This window comes from Sapajus apella, unplaced genomic scaffold (assembly GCF_009761245.1).
Source record: "Sapajus apella isolate SASKATOON/1434 unplaced genomic scaffold, GSC_monkey_1.0 scaffold222, whole genome shotgun sequence".
Taxonomy (NCBI): Eukaryota; Metazoa; Chordata; class Mammalia; order Primates; family Cebidae; genus Sapajus; species Sapajus apella.
The window spans coordinates 594,851-609,936 of record NW_022437162.1 but is presented as its reverse complement, the minus strand read 5'-3'; the positions used below and the strand labels follow the sequence as shown (position 1 = coordinate 609,936).

At 39.1% G+C, this 15,086-nt stretch overlaps 2 pseudogenes; both read left to right on the top strand.

Annotated features, from left to right (window-relative positions):
* Positions 1-2,430: 2,430 nt before the first annotated feature.
* Positions 2,431-2,696, top strand: LOC116544577 (annotated as a pseudogene).
* A 1,261-nt stretch (positions 2,697-3,957) lies between these two features.
* LOC116544583 lies at positions 3,958-14,865 on the top strand (annotated as a pseudogene).
* Positions 14,866-15,086: the final 221 nt, after the last annotated feature.

Here is a 15,086-nt window from a genome sequence, read left to right as displayed (position 1 = left end):
GGCCCCAGAATCTCGAAACCAGAAAACAACGTAGAGAGGCTTCGGAAAGTTTGTATCAAAAAATGTTTTCCTGGTCCCCTTGGCTCATTCCCTCCTCACGGGCCTGGTGGGAGCTCTGGCCTTACTCTTATCAGGTCTCGTGTTCAGCCCCTGCCTCCTAAACCAACTGCTCAGGTTCATAAAATCTAGGATAGGCCCCATAAAGTTATGATATTAAGGTCTCAGTATGAGTCCTTAGAACAAACAGTACTAACCTGTTGGAGAAATCAATGACTAATTCCTGTAAATAAAACAAGGGGGGAATGTGACATGGTAAAAGCCCCATAAAATTGCATACCTCAACTATACCTCGGCTTTCTGTTTAAACTGCTCTCTATAACCCAGATGTGAATGAGCAGTTACGGGCTATAATCGCCACCTTACCCAGACAATGTGTAAACAAATGCTAATCTTGACTTTTGTGAATCACTTAAGTAACAACCAGAATGTCAAAAAGGGCCCCTGGCCCTCGGAATGTCTGGGGCCTCTCACCCCATCTTTGCCCAGGAATCCACTGGAATGTCTGGAACCCCCTCACCGCCAACCCCCACCCCTCTTCCTTACACCCAAGGTGATTTTTTATGGGTATAAAGGGGTCTTGACACCCTCCTTTGGGGGCCACAGGTTGGAGGGACGCCAGTCCTCTGTGGCCACTGGCAATAAAGACCCTGCAATTTGGCATACGTTTGTCTTGGTGTTGACTTTCTATGCTCGGTCCAGTACAACAAATACATATTCACATACACATAGACATCCATATAGATGGATGAAACAGAGATTCATACATAGATAGATTGATTTTAAAGTGTTCTAAGATCTTTGCATTGCCTGGGAGAAGGATAGAAGACTAAAAATATTAATTAATATTATATTTAGTAAGTCAAATGTCTTTTTAATAGCCTCTAGCATAGCCACTAATAGCAAGTACAATAATATATTAATTCCAAATAGATAGTAAACAAAATGGAATAATATAAAGTGATCTACCAATGGAAAGCAAACAGAAAGACATTTTTTAAGAAAGCAGGTTTGGGAAATAGGTAACATAAAGAAAACTGTAGAGTTAAACTCAAAAAGATTAATAATTACATTCAATGTAAATGAATCAGAAACTTCAATGAAAAGACAAGATTGTAAGATAATAATAAAAGACATGTTTGTATATAAAACATACAGAGAGGTTACTTCAAAGTAAAATTGTTTCTTAAACTGTACCATGTAAAAAAAATAAATAAAAACTGAAATAAATATATTATTTCAAACTAGTAAAATTTTTTTTTTTTTTTTTTTTTTTTTTTTTTTTTTGGGAGACGGAGTTTCACTCTTGTTACCCAGGCTGGAGTGCAATGGCGCGATCTCGGCTCACCGCAACCTCCGCCTCCTGGGTTCAGGCAATTCTCCTGCCTCAGCCTCCTGAGTAGCTGGGATTACAGGCACGCGCCACCATGCCCAGCTAATTTTTTTTGTATTTTTAGTAGAGACGGGGTTTCACCATGTTGACCAGGATGGTTTCGATCTCTTGACCTCGTGATCCACCCGCCTCGGCCTCCCTAAGTACTGGGATTACAGGCTTGAGCCACCGCGCCCGGCCTAAACTAGTAAATTTAACAGGCATTAAAAGGAATAAAGTGAGGCACATTTTAAGAATAAAATGTTCAGTTCACCAGTAAGATAAAATACTTCTAAATTTGTATGCAACTAATATAATCATTTGAAAATATTCTAAACAAAACTGATATAACTACAAGAAGAAATTCATAATTATTATAGAGGTTTTAAAATTAACTCTCTCAATATCACAGAAAAGACAGGAAAAATATAATAAGGCACAGAAGATTTAAACAAAAGGGTCAAGAAATTTGACTCAATGAGACACAGGGTTTGCTGTGCCCCATAACCATAGAATGCAAATTATTTCCAAGAATACATAAAATATTTATAAAAACTGACCAAAGAAAATCCCAATACATTTTAATTATTAAAATACTACAGAAAATGTCTGATCATAGTAGAATAAGGACAGAAATCAATAATATCTTGCCACAATTTTGGAAATTAAGAGATATAATTATTTACAACGCATAGATCAATGAATAAATTACAAGAACATAAGAAAATATTTTTAATTAAAAGATAGCTAAGATTCTATATGTCAAGGTTATGAAAAGCAACTAAAGTTAGGAATTTACAGCTTCAATTTTATAGATGAGAAAAAGGATAGGACTAAAAAATTAATAAGTTCTGAATCTAGCTCAAGGTGTTAGAAAAGAGGTAAACCAAATGTAGATAAAAGGAAATAGTAACAATAAAAACAAAAATCAGTGAAGTAGAAACCAATGTCAGAGAAAGAATTGTCAACAAGCGGACGTAACGGAGGGAGGTTGGACCCGCGGTAACCAGCCGGAGCTCGCCCGCCAGAAGAACATGAAAAAGCAGGGCCACTGGGTTACGGGGAAGCGCCGAGGTGACGGGCTTTCTGCTGCCGCCCGCAAGCAGAGGGACTCGGAGATCATGCAGCAGAAGCAGAAAAAGGCAAACAAGAAGAAGGAGGAACCCAAGTAGCTTTGTGGCTTCGTGTCCCACCCTCTTGCCCTTCGCCTGTGTGCCAGGGAGTCAGTCCCACCACGCTCGCGTTTCCTCCTGTAGTGCTCGCAGGTCCCAGCACCCATGGCATTCCCTTTGCCCTGAGCCTGCAGCGGGTCCCTTTTGTGCTTCCTTCCCCTCAAGTAGCCTCTCTACCCCTGGGCCACTCCCGGGGATGAGGGGGTTACCCCTTCCCAGTGTTTTTTATTCCCGTGGGGCTCACCCCAAAGCATTAAAAGTAGCTTTGTAAAAAAAAAAAAAAAAATTGTCAAAGCCAGAACCTGGTTCTTTGAAAAGGTAATGAAATTAATAAATCCCTAAGTAGAATGATCTGGAAAATAAGAAATAAGACAAAGGTAAAAAATTATCAATTACAGAGAGAGAAAAGGTATCACCATCTAAGAGCCTACAGATATTAAATATATATTAGGCAAAATATAAAAAACCATAAGTTATGGAAAACATGCCCATAAATTTACCAAGATGTAAATAGCCTAATAACTGTGTTAAAAAAAAAAAAAAAAAAGATTCCACATTTAAAATATTACCAGAAGAAGAGCTGACTCCAGTATCCTCAAAGGTGAACTCTGTCAAACATTTAAGATTATTAGCTCAACTGGAATGTCAAGATGCTCTAAGGATACTTTGAGAAAGAAAACTTACAGACCAATTCCATTTATAAACCAAAATATGAAAATATTAATCTTTGCAAACTGATTTAGAAATATATAAAAAGGACAATGAAGTTTACTTCAGGAATAAGATATTAGATAAACATTTTTTAAAGAACAAACAACTCCATCAAAAAGCGGGCAAAGAATATGAACAGACACTTTTCAAAAGAAGACATTTATGCAGCCAACAAAGGTATGAAAAAAAGCTTATCATCACTGGTCATTAGAGAAATGCAAGTCAAAACCACATTGAGTTACCATTTCTTGCCAGTTACAACGGCGATCATTAAAAAATCAGGTGACAACAGGTGCTGGAGAGGATGTGAAGAAATAGGAATGCTTTTACACTGTTGGTGGGAGTGTAAATTAGTTCAACCATTATGGAAGACAGTGTGGTGATTCCTCAAGGACCTAGAAATAGAAATTCCATTTGACCCAGCAATTTCAATACTGGATATGTAACCAAAAAATTATAAATTGTTCTATTATAAAGACACATGCACACATATGTTCAGTGCAGCACTGTTTACAATAGCAAAGACCTGGAAGCAACCCAAATGCCCATCAATGACAGACAGGACAAAGAAAATGTGGCATATATATACCATGGAATAATATGCAGCCATAAAAAACTATTTGAATTCATGTCCTTTGTAGGGACATGAATGAAGCTGGAAACCATGATTCTCAGCAAACTGACAGAAGAACAGAAAACCAAACACCGCATATTCTCACTCATAGGAGGGTATTGAACAATGAGAACACATGGGCACAGGGAGGGGAGCATCACACACTGAGGTATGCTGGGGGGATGGGGGATTAGGGGAGGGACAATGGGGGGCAGGGAGGTTGTGGAGGAATAACACCAGGAGAAATACCTGATGTAGATGATGGAGGGATGGAGACAGCAAACCAGCATGACACGTGTGAACCTATGCAACAAACCTGCGAGATCTACACATATACCCCAGAACATAAAGTACAATAAATAAAAATTTTTAAATGTCAGAGGATAAAAGGGGAAAAAATGTGCTTAGCACAGTGTATGGTGTAATTTAAATAGGTGATGCATTGAAGTTATTATTGTAGCCAAAAATTTACAAAATATTTCAATAATTGTAAAGATTGGTTCTGTGAAAGCTGTGTCTATTTGGCTTAGTAATGTCAATTGTTATTAATGCAATAAAATGTGAAAGGTAAAATTTAAAGTATTTCTATAACTCCTCCTCTAAAAATGTTCAGAGATTTTGAAAAACATATTTCAGGGTTATTATATAAGTGATTAAAAGCACTTGTAAGTATTTCAGAAGATAAAATATATTTTTCCAGATAAGAAAAGAAGAAAAAGAGAAAAGTCAGAAGAGATCAAAAAGCACCAATGCTTCCCATGGACATTCTTGTTCCTTAGTGTCAAAATTATGGTGATTTTAAAATTTAATTATTTTACTATTTTGGTAATATGAATGCCGCATTTTGGCCTTAAGATTCATTTTTGTTTTGTATTTTTTAAAAATATAAGCCATACTTCAAAATTTATGGGATTAATCACTCGAGATTGATTATTCTAGTGATGAGAATGTGCTCTCTCAAAATGATTTTACTTCAGTTATTTAAAAGTTGTAATCAAGTGTTGCCTTAAAGGGGAAAACAGATGAAATTAACACCATTACTCACTTACTGTTCTCTCAATATTCCTTGGATTTAGTTTGCATAGTTTTTTTCTACTGACATTATTTTTCTTCTCAAAATGTTACTTTATTTTCCTGCAGAAATTTTTGTTAGGTAATGTGAATACAGGTATTGATTGATTTACGACCTATGCAACTTACGACCATTCAACTTTACGACCACATTCGCTAGCCACAACTGCTCTGCATCTGGCAGCGCAAACGTTGCCCAGCTGGGCGTACGACAGTGCAGACCAGCTTCTGGCAGCACTGCCATCTCCGCGTGCATACAGCCTACTCAACTTAGGACCAAATCGTGTTACGACCGGTCTGTCGGAACCAATCGTGATGGTAAGTCAAACACTAGCTGTAATTCAGTTAAGATGCATGAAATTATTTAAATAGCTTGAAGATATAAACTACCTGCAATTAAAATATATACCAGGAATGATTTCTGGCAATTTTAAAATTAATGTTATTGTACATACACTTAAAATCTTTTGAGCGGCTGTGAGTTTGTCATTTTACCTTCACTTGTTTTACCTGATTGAACGTGAAATTGTATTTCTCCATTTAAAAAATAATAGAGGTTTGTGGCATTTGGCTTGAATTAATTCCCCCACTGCTTTCTCTTAATTAATTAAAACCAAGGAAAAACTCTAACACTGGGGTGTAATGTATATAAGCAAACCTTCTAAACAACAAGCCAGTCGTATTATAACTAGATGCTTCTTGAGTACCTAAATCTGCAACTAAATTTAAATGTTTTTCAAAACAAGTGGACTATAAAATGCTCATTATCAGTATTACAGCCATAAGAAAGAAATAAATGAAAAATGACTTTTTCCCCCAAGAGTTACTTAGTATATCATATTATTGATGTAGACATAAAACTTTGGGTACCATATTTGAAGCCTTTAATGGGATATTTTGTGACAGATAAAGCCAGTGATTGAATTATCTTTCTCTTTATACAGAAAAATAAGTTATAAAAAACCTTCTTCAATATATATCATTTTCCACATTTATTTAATTTTATAGTTACCAAACTTTTATCACATAGTAATTAAGCTTGCTTCTATTTTGGATAATGATATCTAAACTTCATCACTGTTTGAATAACTAAAATAAGCTACTCAATTTAAATAATTCATCTTGAAAAAGATTGCACTTCTGAGATATATTGATTTCTAGCTATAGAATATTTTAATGGCTTTTATATATTTTATAATAATTTAATATATGACAAATACTAAAATAGAAGTGTATCTGTGTACTGAATATAAAATACAAAATATGAGTGAATATGACAAAAAAAGATGACTTTAAAATTGGTGGGGTTTAATTCGGGTAAGAAAAAGACTCTACTAAAAGGCACCAAAACTGTGTTCTGGGTCAATTTTAAAAGTCAAAGGAGTAAGGAACATAGAGACCAAAATATTCATTAAAAATTTTATTAAATGTGATAAAATATTTATAGCAATTTTAAATGGGCCCTTATTCTCATCTCCTGAGTTATATAGACTCATCCGCCCAGTCATAGCCAGGAAAGCTGTGGGTCCCTCCACTAGTACCCTTGCCTCTCTCAACTCTAAGACAGTGAAGAGCAGAACAAAGTGTATGATCTCCTGACAAGCACATCCACAAAAGGAAGAAGAGTGAGGTGGGGTTTCTCGTGGGCAGCCTCTTTCCTACACTATGCCTTTCTGTTAACTCACTGCGGCTCTGTGGGCCATCAAACACACGGTAACAGTGAGGACTGTTTGCAGAAAATACTTTCTCATGTAGAGGAATGCAGGAAAAATGTTCTCTTTTCTGAATATTTACATATATATTGTCTACTTGATCCTGAAATAAGTTTTGGATATATATATGTGATATATATCATATATCATATATATCATATATCATATATATTACATATATATGATATCACATATATGTGATGTATGATATGTATGAAACATTTTCATACATATGAAACACTTTATATATGTATCACAGATATATGATATCACATATACCTAACATGGATCACATATATGTGATATGTGTATTTGGTCATAAATATATAACTTTTTGTTTTTGTTTTTGTTTTATTAAATGGGGTTTCACCATGATGGCCAGGCTGGTCTTGAACTCCTAACCTCAGATGATCCACCCACCTCGGCCTCCCAAAGTACTAGGATTACAGGTGAGAGCCACGGCGCCTGGCAATCACCATATTGAGTGAGCCCAGTTTCAAATGGCCAGCATTTGCATATCAAAGCTTGCCGGCCTGGCCCTTCAAGCCATCTTTTCTGTTATGAAAGAGATGCTTCGGAGGTTGTTTCTTATTATAGGAAAATTTCCACTGAGAATCGTTACCTTTATTATCTGCTTAAAATAAATTAATAGCTCCTATATCATTTCCCCCTCAAGAAAAGTGAACCTAGCTGCTGTCATGGGGTGTTTGATGATGATTCTTTCTGGCTCCTTCCTGCTGAAAAGGGGTGTCATGTGGGGGAACAGCAGTTGAACCTTCTCCTGAGGTCAGTCTAAAGTTCTCAGAGGAACGGCATGTCCATGTGTGGCTCTGCTCGCAGCATAACTTGGTGTTTGATTGCTTCTAGGTGAAAAAACAAATTTTATAAAAAGGTTTAAAATATAGGGTTAGAATAGGAGCATTAAGATTATCACCGTTTGTAGGGGTCTTACAGACCATAACCAAGTTTGATATCTGTTACACCAATGGATTGCAATACCGACTTGCCTTCACTAGATGTCGCTGTACATTACCAGAAAAGTTGATATTCCAGAGACAAGCGTACATTCCCCGCTTGACTTGCCATTAGAGAGTAACTTTAGACTTAGGCCATTTTTATAACTTGCAATATTATTGGCAGAAATACGCTATTGGGTAGCTAAAATAACTTTAGCGTAGTTTTGACAAGTCCTTTTCTTTAATTATTAAATTTTTTCATGACTTTCACAGACCCTCTGACAACAAACTTTCTGACTTGTCCTGAAGATTCCTCCTTTAAACTGCCAGTCATTTCCTCAAAAGTATTCCATATAAAATCCTTTTTTATATAAAATGTATTTCTTTATAAGCTTCTTTTTATAGCTTAGAGTGCATTATATTATCAACCTTTAATAAAAAGTCCCATTAAACTTAATGCTAATAAAACTTTTATGCTTACTTCTTTTTTTTTTTTTTTCTTTTAAAGATGGGGTTTCACCATGTTGGTCAGGCTGGTCTTGAACTCCCAACCTCAGGTGATCCGCCCGCCTTGGCCTCCAAAGTGCTTGGATTACAGGCGTGAGCTGCCATGCCCAGCCCTCTTATGCTTACTTCTTATCCATAACTATCACTCCTGCTGTGAGCAAAACAACCTTACCTAAATTTTTCCTGCAACAAGTAATCCTGTTATAAGGATGATAGTTGGGCAAACTATTACAGCAATTAGAATTTTACAACCAGAATTCCACATTGTGGGTGCCACAGTGTTTGGTTCTATTGCAAATAGTACTGTGACTATCACAATTTCCACACAAGAGTGGCATAGTAAAAAATGTTTAAAAATTTGCTTGCCAAGATATACCATTTCCCTTTAGGGATTTACCAAGCTACAAATGCAATACCATGTACAATTAAAGATTCCCTGAAAATACACCTTAAAAAGAAATTCTATTATTTGGTGGCAAGTTTTGAGAGAAAAGGGCAGAAATGACAAAAATTCTTTCTTGAGGTAAGATGAGTAGCCCTCATTTATCTTTTTTGATTTTTAGCTTAAGATTTTCTATTTCTCCACATTGATATTCAGTTGTTCCTCTAGGTTGTCAGGGGTTGCTCCCTCAGCTCTTCAGGCTTTGAGAGTGTGATGTATCCAGGAATTGATTCCTGTAACTTTCACTGCTGAGAGGGTTGAATGAAGAACAGTGCAGGGCCCTTCCCAGCTTGGCTTTGGGAACAAGAGAGAAGAGTTTTTACTAATACTAAATTTCCTGAGTTAAATAAAGGTGGTTTTATTTTTGAGGGTTGGTCTTTTGCTAATTGTACTTCTTGTTGGAAGTGAGCTAGAGAGGTTACATGCTTAATTTAGAGGATATCTGCCTGAAAACAATGTCTGAGCACATTGACAAGTTTTATCCTTTCCCAGGTGAAAATATTGGTGAAAGATTTTACTGGTGAAACCTTTATTGGCTGCAGGCTGGTAAATACAGTTTGCCATCCTGACTGTAGCCATCCTGAGGGCTGAAACATACGACTATGTGAAGTGGCCTATTCTATTTTTGCAGGGAAATACTGAGGCTTAATTTCTTTTATGGAGCCTTTTTAGAATAGAAGGGGCTTGAAATGTGTTAATGCCTTGACGCTTTCATATCTTTGACTTGGCCGCCTGATTAGCTATTTCCTTCATCTATCTTATTGTCACTACTTTTGATGTTCCTTACAACGCATCCCGGCTCTTTGTGGAAGAAAAAGTGAGGATAATAATCTGCTAATTTTCAGGTGATATTTCATAGGAGATTCATTAGTGGTAAGAAATGCCTCTTCTTTTAAATGGCAGCATGAACGTGGAAAACCAGGAAAGCATACTTGGAGTCTATGTTTACTTTAGCTACCTTTCCCTTTCTTAGGTGCTCTTGTGAAAGCTATTAGCTCAGCTAATTGAGCGCTTGTGTTTGGCAGAGTGACTATTGCTTATCCTGCCTTATGTACTTCTTGCTTTACGACCTGTTTGCTAGCTAAGAGGGCAGTGATCTTGCCACATTATGTGGGCTGTAAACATTGGAATTATTTCCTAGGGTTAACTTGGAGGCTTTTTTGACTAGTAGAGCTGTAATGGCAATGGCTTAGAAGCATGTGTAAATAGATCCTCCTAACTAAAACTAAGTTGAAAAAAATATTGAATTAGTTTTTCCTGAGATGCCCCTTATGATTGTGCTATGGGAAGAGGGGAGGCTTAGGTTGTAGAGGAGAAATGAGAGCGACTGGCTCTAGTGTTTAGAAGGAGGTTTTCTTTTCTTCCTTTAATTTCGAGAATCATCTGGGTGCTCCTTGCTCTATGGCAGTTTGAGCCAAGGGAGCCAAGTTTGGCACCCCAGGACCCATCAGTCCTGCTGGACCATCTGTGAGACTAGTCCTGAACCCATGGACCACCTCTGGAGACAGTCCCATTTCCAGTGTTTTTTTTGCCACAGCCTGGACAAGATCAAAGTTTCTTCACCTTTTTGCCTGATCATTCTTTCTTAAAATGCACTGGCCTGCCACACCAATAGGAACTAGTGGATGCAACCTGGGGATTCTGGACTTTATAAGTCTGCAAATCTGCTGCTAGAGCCTCTGTCCTCTTGTGCTTGCTTTCCTTTGAGCCTCCTCCTGGTCCCTATTATAAAAGACCAAAGTGGCCACCTTTGAGGTGGTCTCTAGGATGTTCTCTGGTCCCATAGATCACTTTTATAGTTTCCTTCTAATATCAGGAGCTTCCTGTGTAATACAATTGTCCTTCAGGATAACCTGCTCCTCAACTGAATTAGGGGATAAGGAGGTGTACTTCATTAGTGCCTCTCTTAACCTTTCCAGAAAGGCTACAGGGTTCTTATCTGGCTTTTAGTTCGTTATAGAGAGTTTAGAGTACTTGAGAGATTTGGCCCTGGTTTTCCATAGGCCTTCTAAAAATGTATATTTAAAAGTGCTTTCCTTCCATTTATTTCCTGAGCTATTGAGTTTCCAGTTAGGGTTGTTTACCAGAACCACTTCCCTCCCTATTGGGAATGGTGTTCTTGCTATTTCTTCCCTTTCCCTATCTGCTTTATTGCCTTTTGGTGTATTATAGGAGATACATTGCTCATCTCCAAAATTATCTGCTGCTTGCAGAACTATTAGCTTTTTTGGCTGCGGTGAGGGTGTGATTTAGGAGCAGCATAACATTCCTCCAGGTGAGGTTAAACACCTGAGTTAAACTTTGGAAAGTTTCTATATACCTATTAGTTTTTAGGAAATTAGCCTAAGTTTTCCTTTATTTGCCCAAGGTTTTGTAAAGAGAAGTGAACTTGAGAGGACCTTAACTAAGGGGGATCCTCAGATGCTTCCCCTGAAAGTTGCTTTTTTTAATTTTGAGAAACTATTTTTCTGAACCTGCCTGACACAATCACTGAAAGAGCTGAGTTGATCTTACAATGCTTGCAATGGTTTAGTAAAAATGTCATTCCCTTGTGTAAAAGAAAATGAGTTGCTTCTTTAAGGTTTTGAGGTTAAGGAAATTCCAGTGTTTCAGAGTGCACTGCAGAGGCGTGCAAGCTGGAGATAATTCATCATCCATTTAGAAAAAGAAATGAGAATAAAGGCATCCTCTTAGCCTTCTTCCTTTCTGTATGATCCAGAGTGGAGCAGAAGACAGGGAGTGTCCCCTCAATGTCTCCCCTTGCTGGCTTCTGGATCCTGGTACCATGTTAAATGTGCATCACATAGTTGTAGGGGAACGTCCTCTCTTCCCATGTCTGGATGCCTTTTCTTTATCTTGCCCAATTGCCCTGGCCAGGACTTCCAGTACTATGTTAAATAGAAGGAATGCTTTTATATATTTGCAAATGTTGAGATAAATGTCAAATACTTCAGCCTGTACTACATCTATGCAAAGTTTTTATGTGTTTATTTTGTTCGTTAAAAGCCTGTGGCTTTTTTTAATACGTGGTTTGGGGGACTTAACTCTTATTTGTGGATTGTATGTTTTTTCAAATTTTTGCCAGAAGTTCTGCTGTTAATGTTTAAGCAGATTATTTGGGACATGGAAATATTATAAATAAAGAGAAAAATGTACAGAGTAAGGTCATATAAAATACTCTATTTTTTGAGACAATCTTGTACCGTCGCCCAGTCTGGAGTGCAATGGTGCATTCTCAGCTCACTGCAATCTCTGCCTCCTGCCTTCAAGAGATTCTTCTGCCTCAGCCTCCCAAGTAGCTGGTGTTGAAGGCATGCACTGCCACACGTGGTAATGAGACCATGCCCAGCCTAAAAATCTTCTTAAAATCATACAGTGGAGATGCTTGGAATGTTAGGGTAACAAATCTGATTTTCCATCTGCCAATGACTTAAAGGTTTAGTGCCAATATTGAATGTTTAAGAACATTTACTGCATTGAATGAAAACATATCTCATTTTAATGATCTGTTTGCCCACTTTAATTTTACCTTTTAGGACTCAGCTTCCTCACCTGTAAATTGAATGTCTTATATAAGATTTCTAAGTCCAAGAGGAAAGAAGGGTGTGTTTTGAAAAATTATTTAAAGTTTGAGAAAACTCACGTTCTCAGTCAATCATGTAACTGCTTTATCTTTACTAGCTATAGGCCAGGTCACGGGTTCTCAAAGTTGGCTGAACACTGAAATCACTGGGGAGTCTTAAGCCAGAATCCAGGAGATCTGGACATTAGGGTATTTTAACTGGCCTTGAGTATGGCCTGTGGATTGGGAGTTTAAGGAGATGCCCAGGTGATTTGAATACGTAGCAAAATTTGAGAACCACAAGTCTAGGTCATGTATTAGAATCATCTAGTTTGCTTCTTAAGGGTACAGCTGCTTTCTCTCTGTCAGAACCTTCCTGCCACCGCATTTGCACCTCGCTGCTCCAGCCTCTGGGGTGCATTCTAGCCTGCAACCAGCAGAGGAAAAAATTACGTATTTTCTTGCACTATAGATAGGTTGAGGCGAGCAAAAAAGCTGAATTTTAACTGTGAGGGAAATCGTGCACATCGAGGCCGGTCACTGTGGCAACCACATCAGTGCCAAGTTGTAGGAATAATTAGTGATGAATGTGGCATCAAACCCACTGGCACCTACCATGGGGACAGCTACCTGCAGTGGGATCACATTTTCCAAATTCTATCCTCATGTGGTGTGGAGGGAGGCAGAGAGCTGTTACTGCCTGCAGGCTTCCAGCTGACCCACTCCTTGGGTGGTGGGGCGAGGCCCTGGAGTACTCTCCTCAGTAAGATGAAAGCAGAGTACCCTGATCGCATCACAAACACCTTCAGTGTGGTGCCTTCACCCAACGTGCCCAGCACCATGGTTGAGCCCTACAATGCCACCCTCTCCATCCTTCAGTTGGTAGAGAACACTGATGAGACCTTTTGTGTCGACTATAAGGCTCCCTGCAACATCTGCTTCCACACTCTGAAGCGGATCACATTTCCGGGTATTACAAAGAACCGCATGTGGCAAATATGTTCCTTGTGCCATCCTGGTGATCTAGAACCTGGGACTATGGACTGAGTTCGCTCAGGTCCTTTTTGCCACATCTTTAGTAGAGCAGGCAACTTTGTTTTTGGTCATTGTGGAACAGGCAACAGCTGGCCAAATGGCAGTACCCAGAAGGGGCTGAGGTGGTTGATGCTGTCCTCATGTGATATGGAAGGAGCAGAGTTGTGACTGCCTGCAGGCTTCCAGCTGACCCACTCACTGGGTGGGGGCACAGGCTCTGGAACGGGTACTTTTTTCCTCAGTAAGAGTAAAGAGTACCCCAGTTGCATCACCAACACCTTCAGTGTGGTGCCTTCACCCAAAGCGTCTGACATGATGGTTGAGCCCTACGATGCCACCCTCTCCATCCTTCAGTTGGTAGAGAATACTGATGAGACCTTTTGCATCCACAATGAGGCTGTCTACATCTGCTTCCACACTCTGAAGCTGACCACACCAACCTATGGGCATCTGCACCTCCTGGTCTCAGCCACCATGGCAGTAAACATGGTCCCCTTCCCACATCTCCATTTCTTTATGCCTGGGTTTGCTCCTCTCATCAGCCGCAGAAGCCAGCAGTATTGAGCTCTCATAGTGCCACAGCTCACCCAGCATATCTTCCATGTAAAAAACATGATGATCGATTGCGACCCCCACCAAGGCCAATACCTCACTATCGAATGTCCATAGAGGTCAATGAACAAATGGTTAGCTATGCATAACAATAACAGCAGCTACTTTGTGGAATGGATTCCACACAACATAAATGCAGCAATTTGTAACATCCTACCTTGTGGCCTTAAGATGGCCATCACCTTTATCGGCAACAGAGTGCCATCCAGGAGCTCTTCAAGGGCATCTTGGAGCAGTTCACTGCCATGTTTCAGACAGAAGACATGTCTGCACTGCTACGTAAGCAAGAGCATGGACGAGATGGAGATGGAGGCTGAGAGCAACATGAATGACCTCGTCTCTAAGTATCAGCAGTAGTAGGATGCACCACAGAAGAGGAAGCCTAAGGCACAGCCCCATCACCTCAGGATTCTCAGTTCCCTTAGCTGTCTTGCTCAACTGCTCCTTTCCTGGCCCACAAAATTTTGTGTTTGCTGCCTATATCTCGTTTGCTTTCTTCTGGGGGCTAGAATAGTGCCTGGCACATAGTAGGCACTTGATAAATGCTTGTTTGTTGAATGTCTCTTCTCTTTCTGGTCTGGGAAGCCTAGGTTTCTGCCTTCTGATGTCCAGTCTTTCCATCTGTCCAGTTAGTATTTCCCTCTTAAAAATCTCCAAGAATCTGGGTCTCATCCAGATCCTACTTAGAACCAACCAGATGCTGAAAACCCATGTAGAAGATGGCCACCATCCTAAGCCCAAAGTAGAAAAGGGTATAAGGTAGTGGGTAAAAGCCACTATAAGGAAGGCGATAGGATTTCGCGTTCTAAAAGTTTTAGTGGGAAATCTGCCCCACTCTGTCAGGCGGAATTTTTCCCTTTCCAGCTCTACCTCCCTCACTCATTGAACTCCTTTCCCCAGATCCAAGAAAGGTATCAACGGGGGGAAGAGCAGCTCTTCCCCAAGCCTCCAGAAATGTCCTAATCCCCACCTTTTCTTAGCCTGAAAAGGAATGAACATCCCTGATTACGTAGAATGGTGTATACTGCCGCATCAGTGTTTGAGTCCATCTCCAGAGGAGAACGGAACCCTCCTCCATTGTCACTGCAACATTTCATATGTTCCTTTTGCTGTTGGTTTTCCCCCATTACACTTGGTTGTTCTATCCTACATTTGAGATTGCTATTTTGTGTTAAACTTGCTTTTTTTATATTGAAAAGATGACATTGTCCCAAGAGACAAAAATAAGTTGGAATTGAGAAAAAAAGGCACAGCTATCATTCTC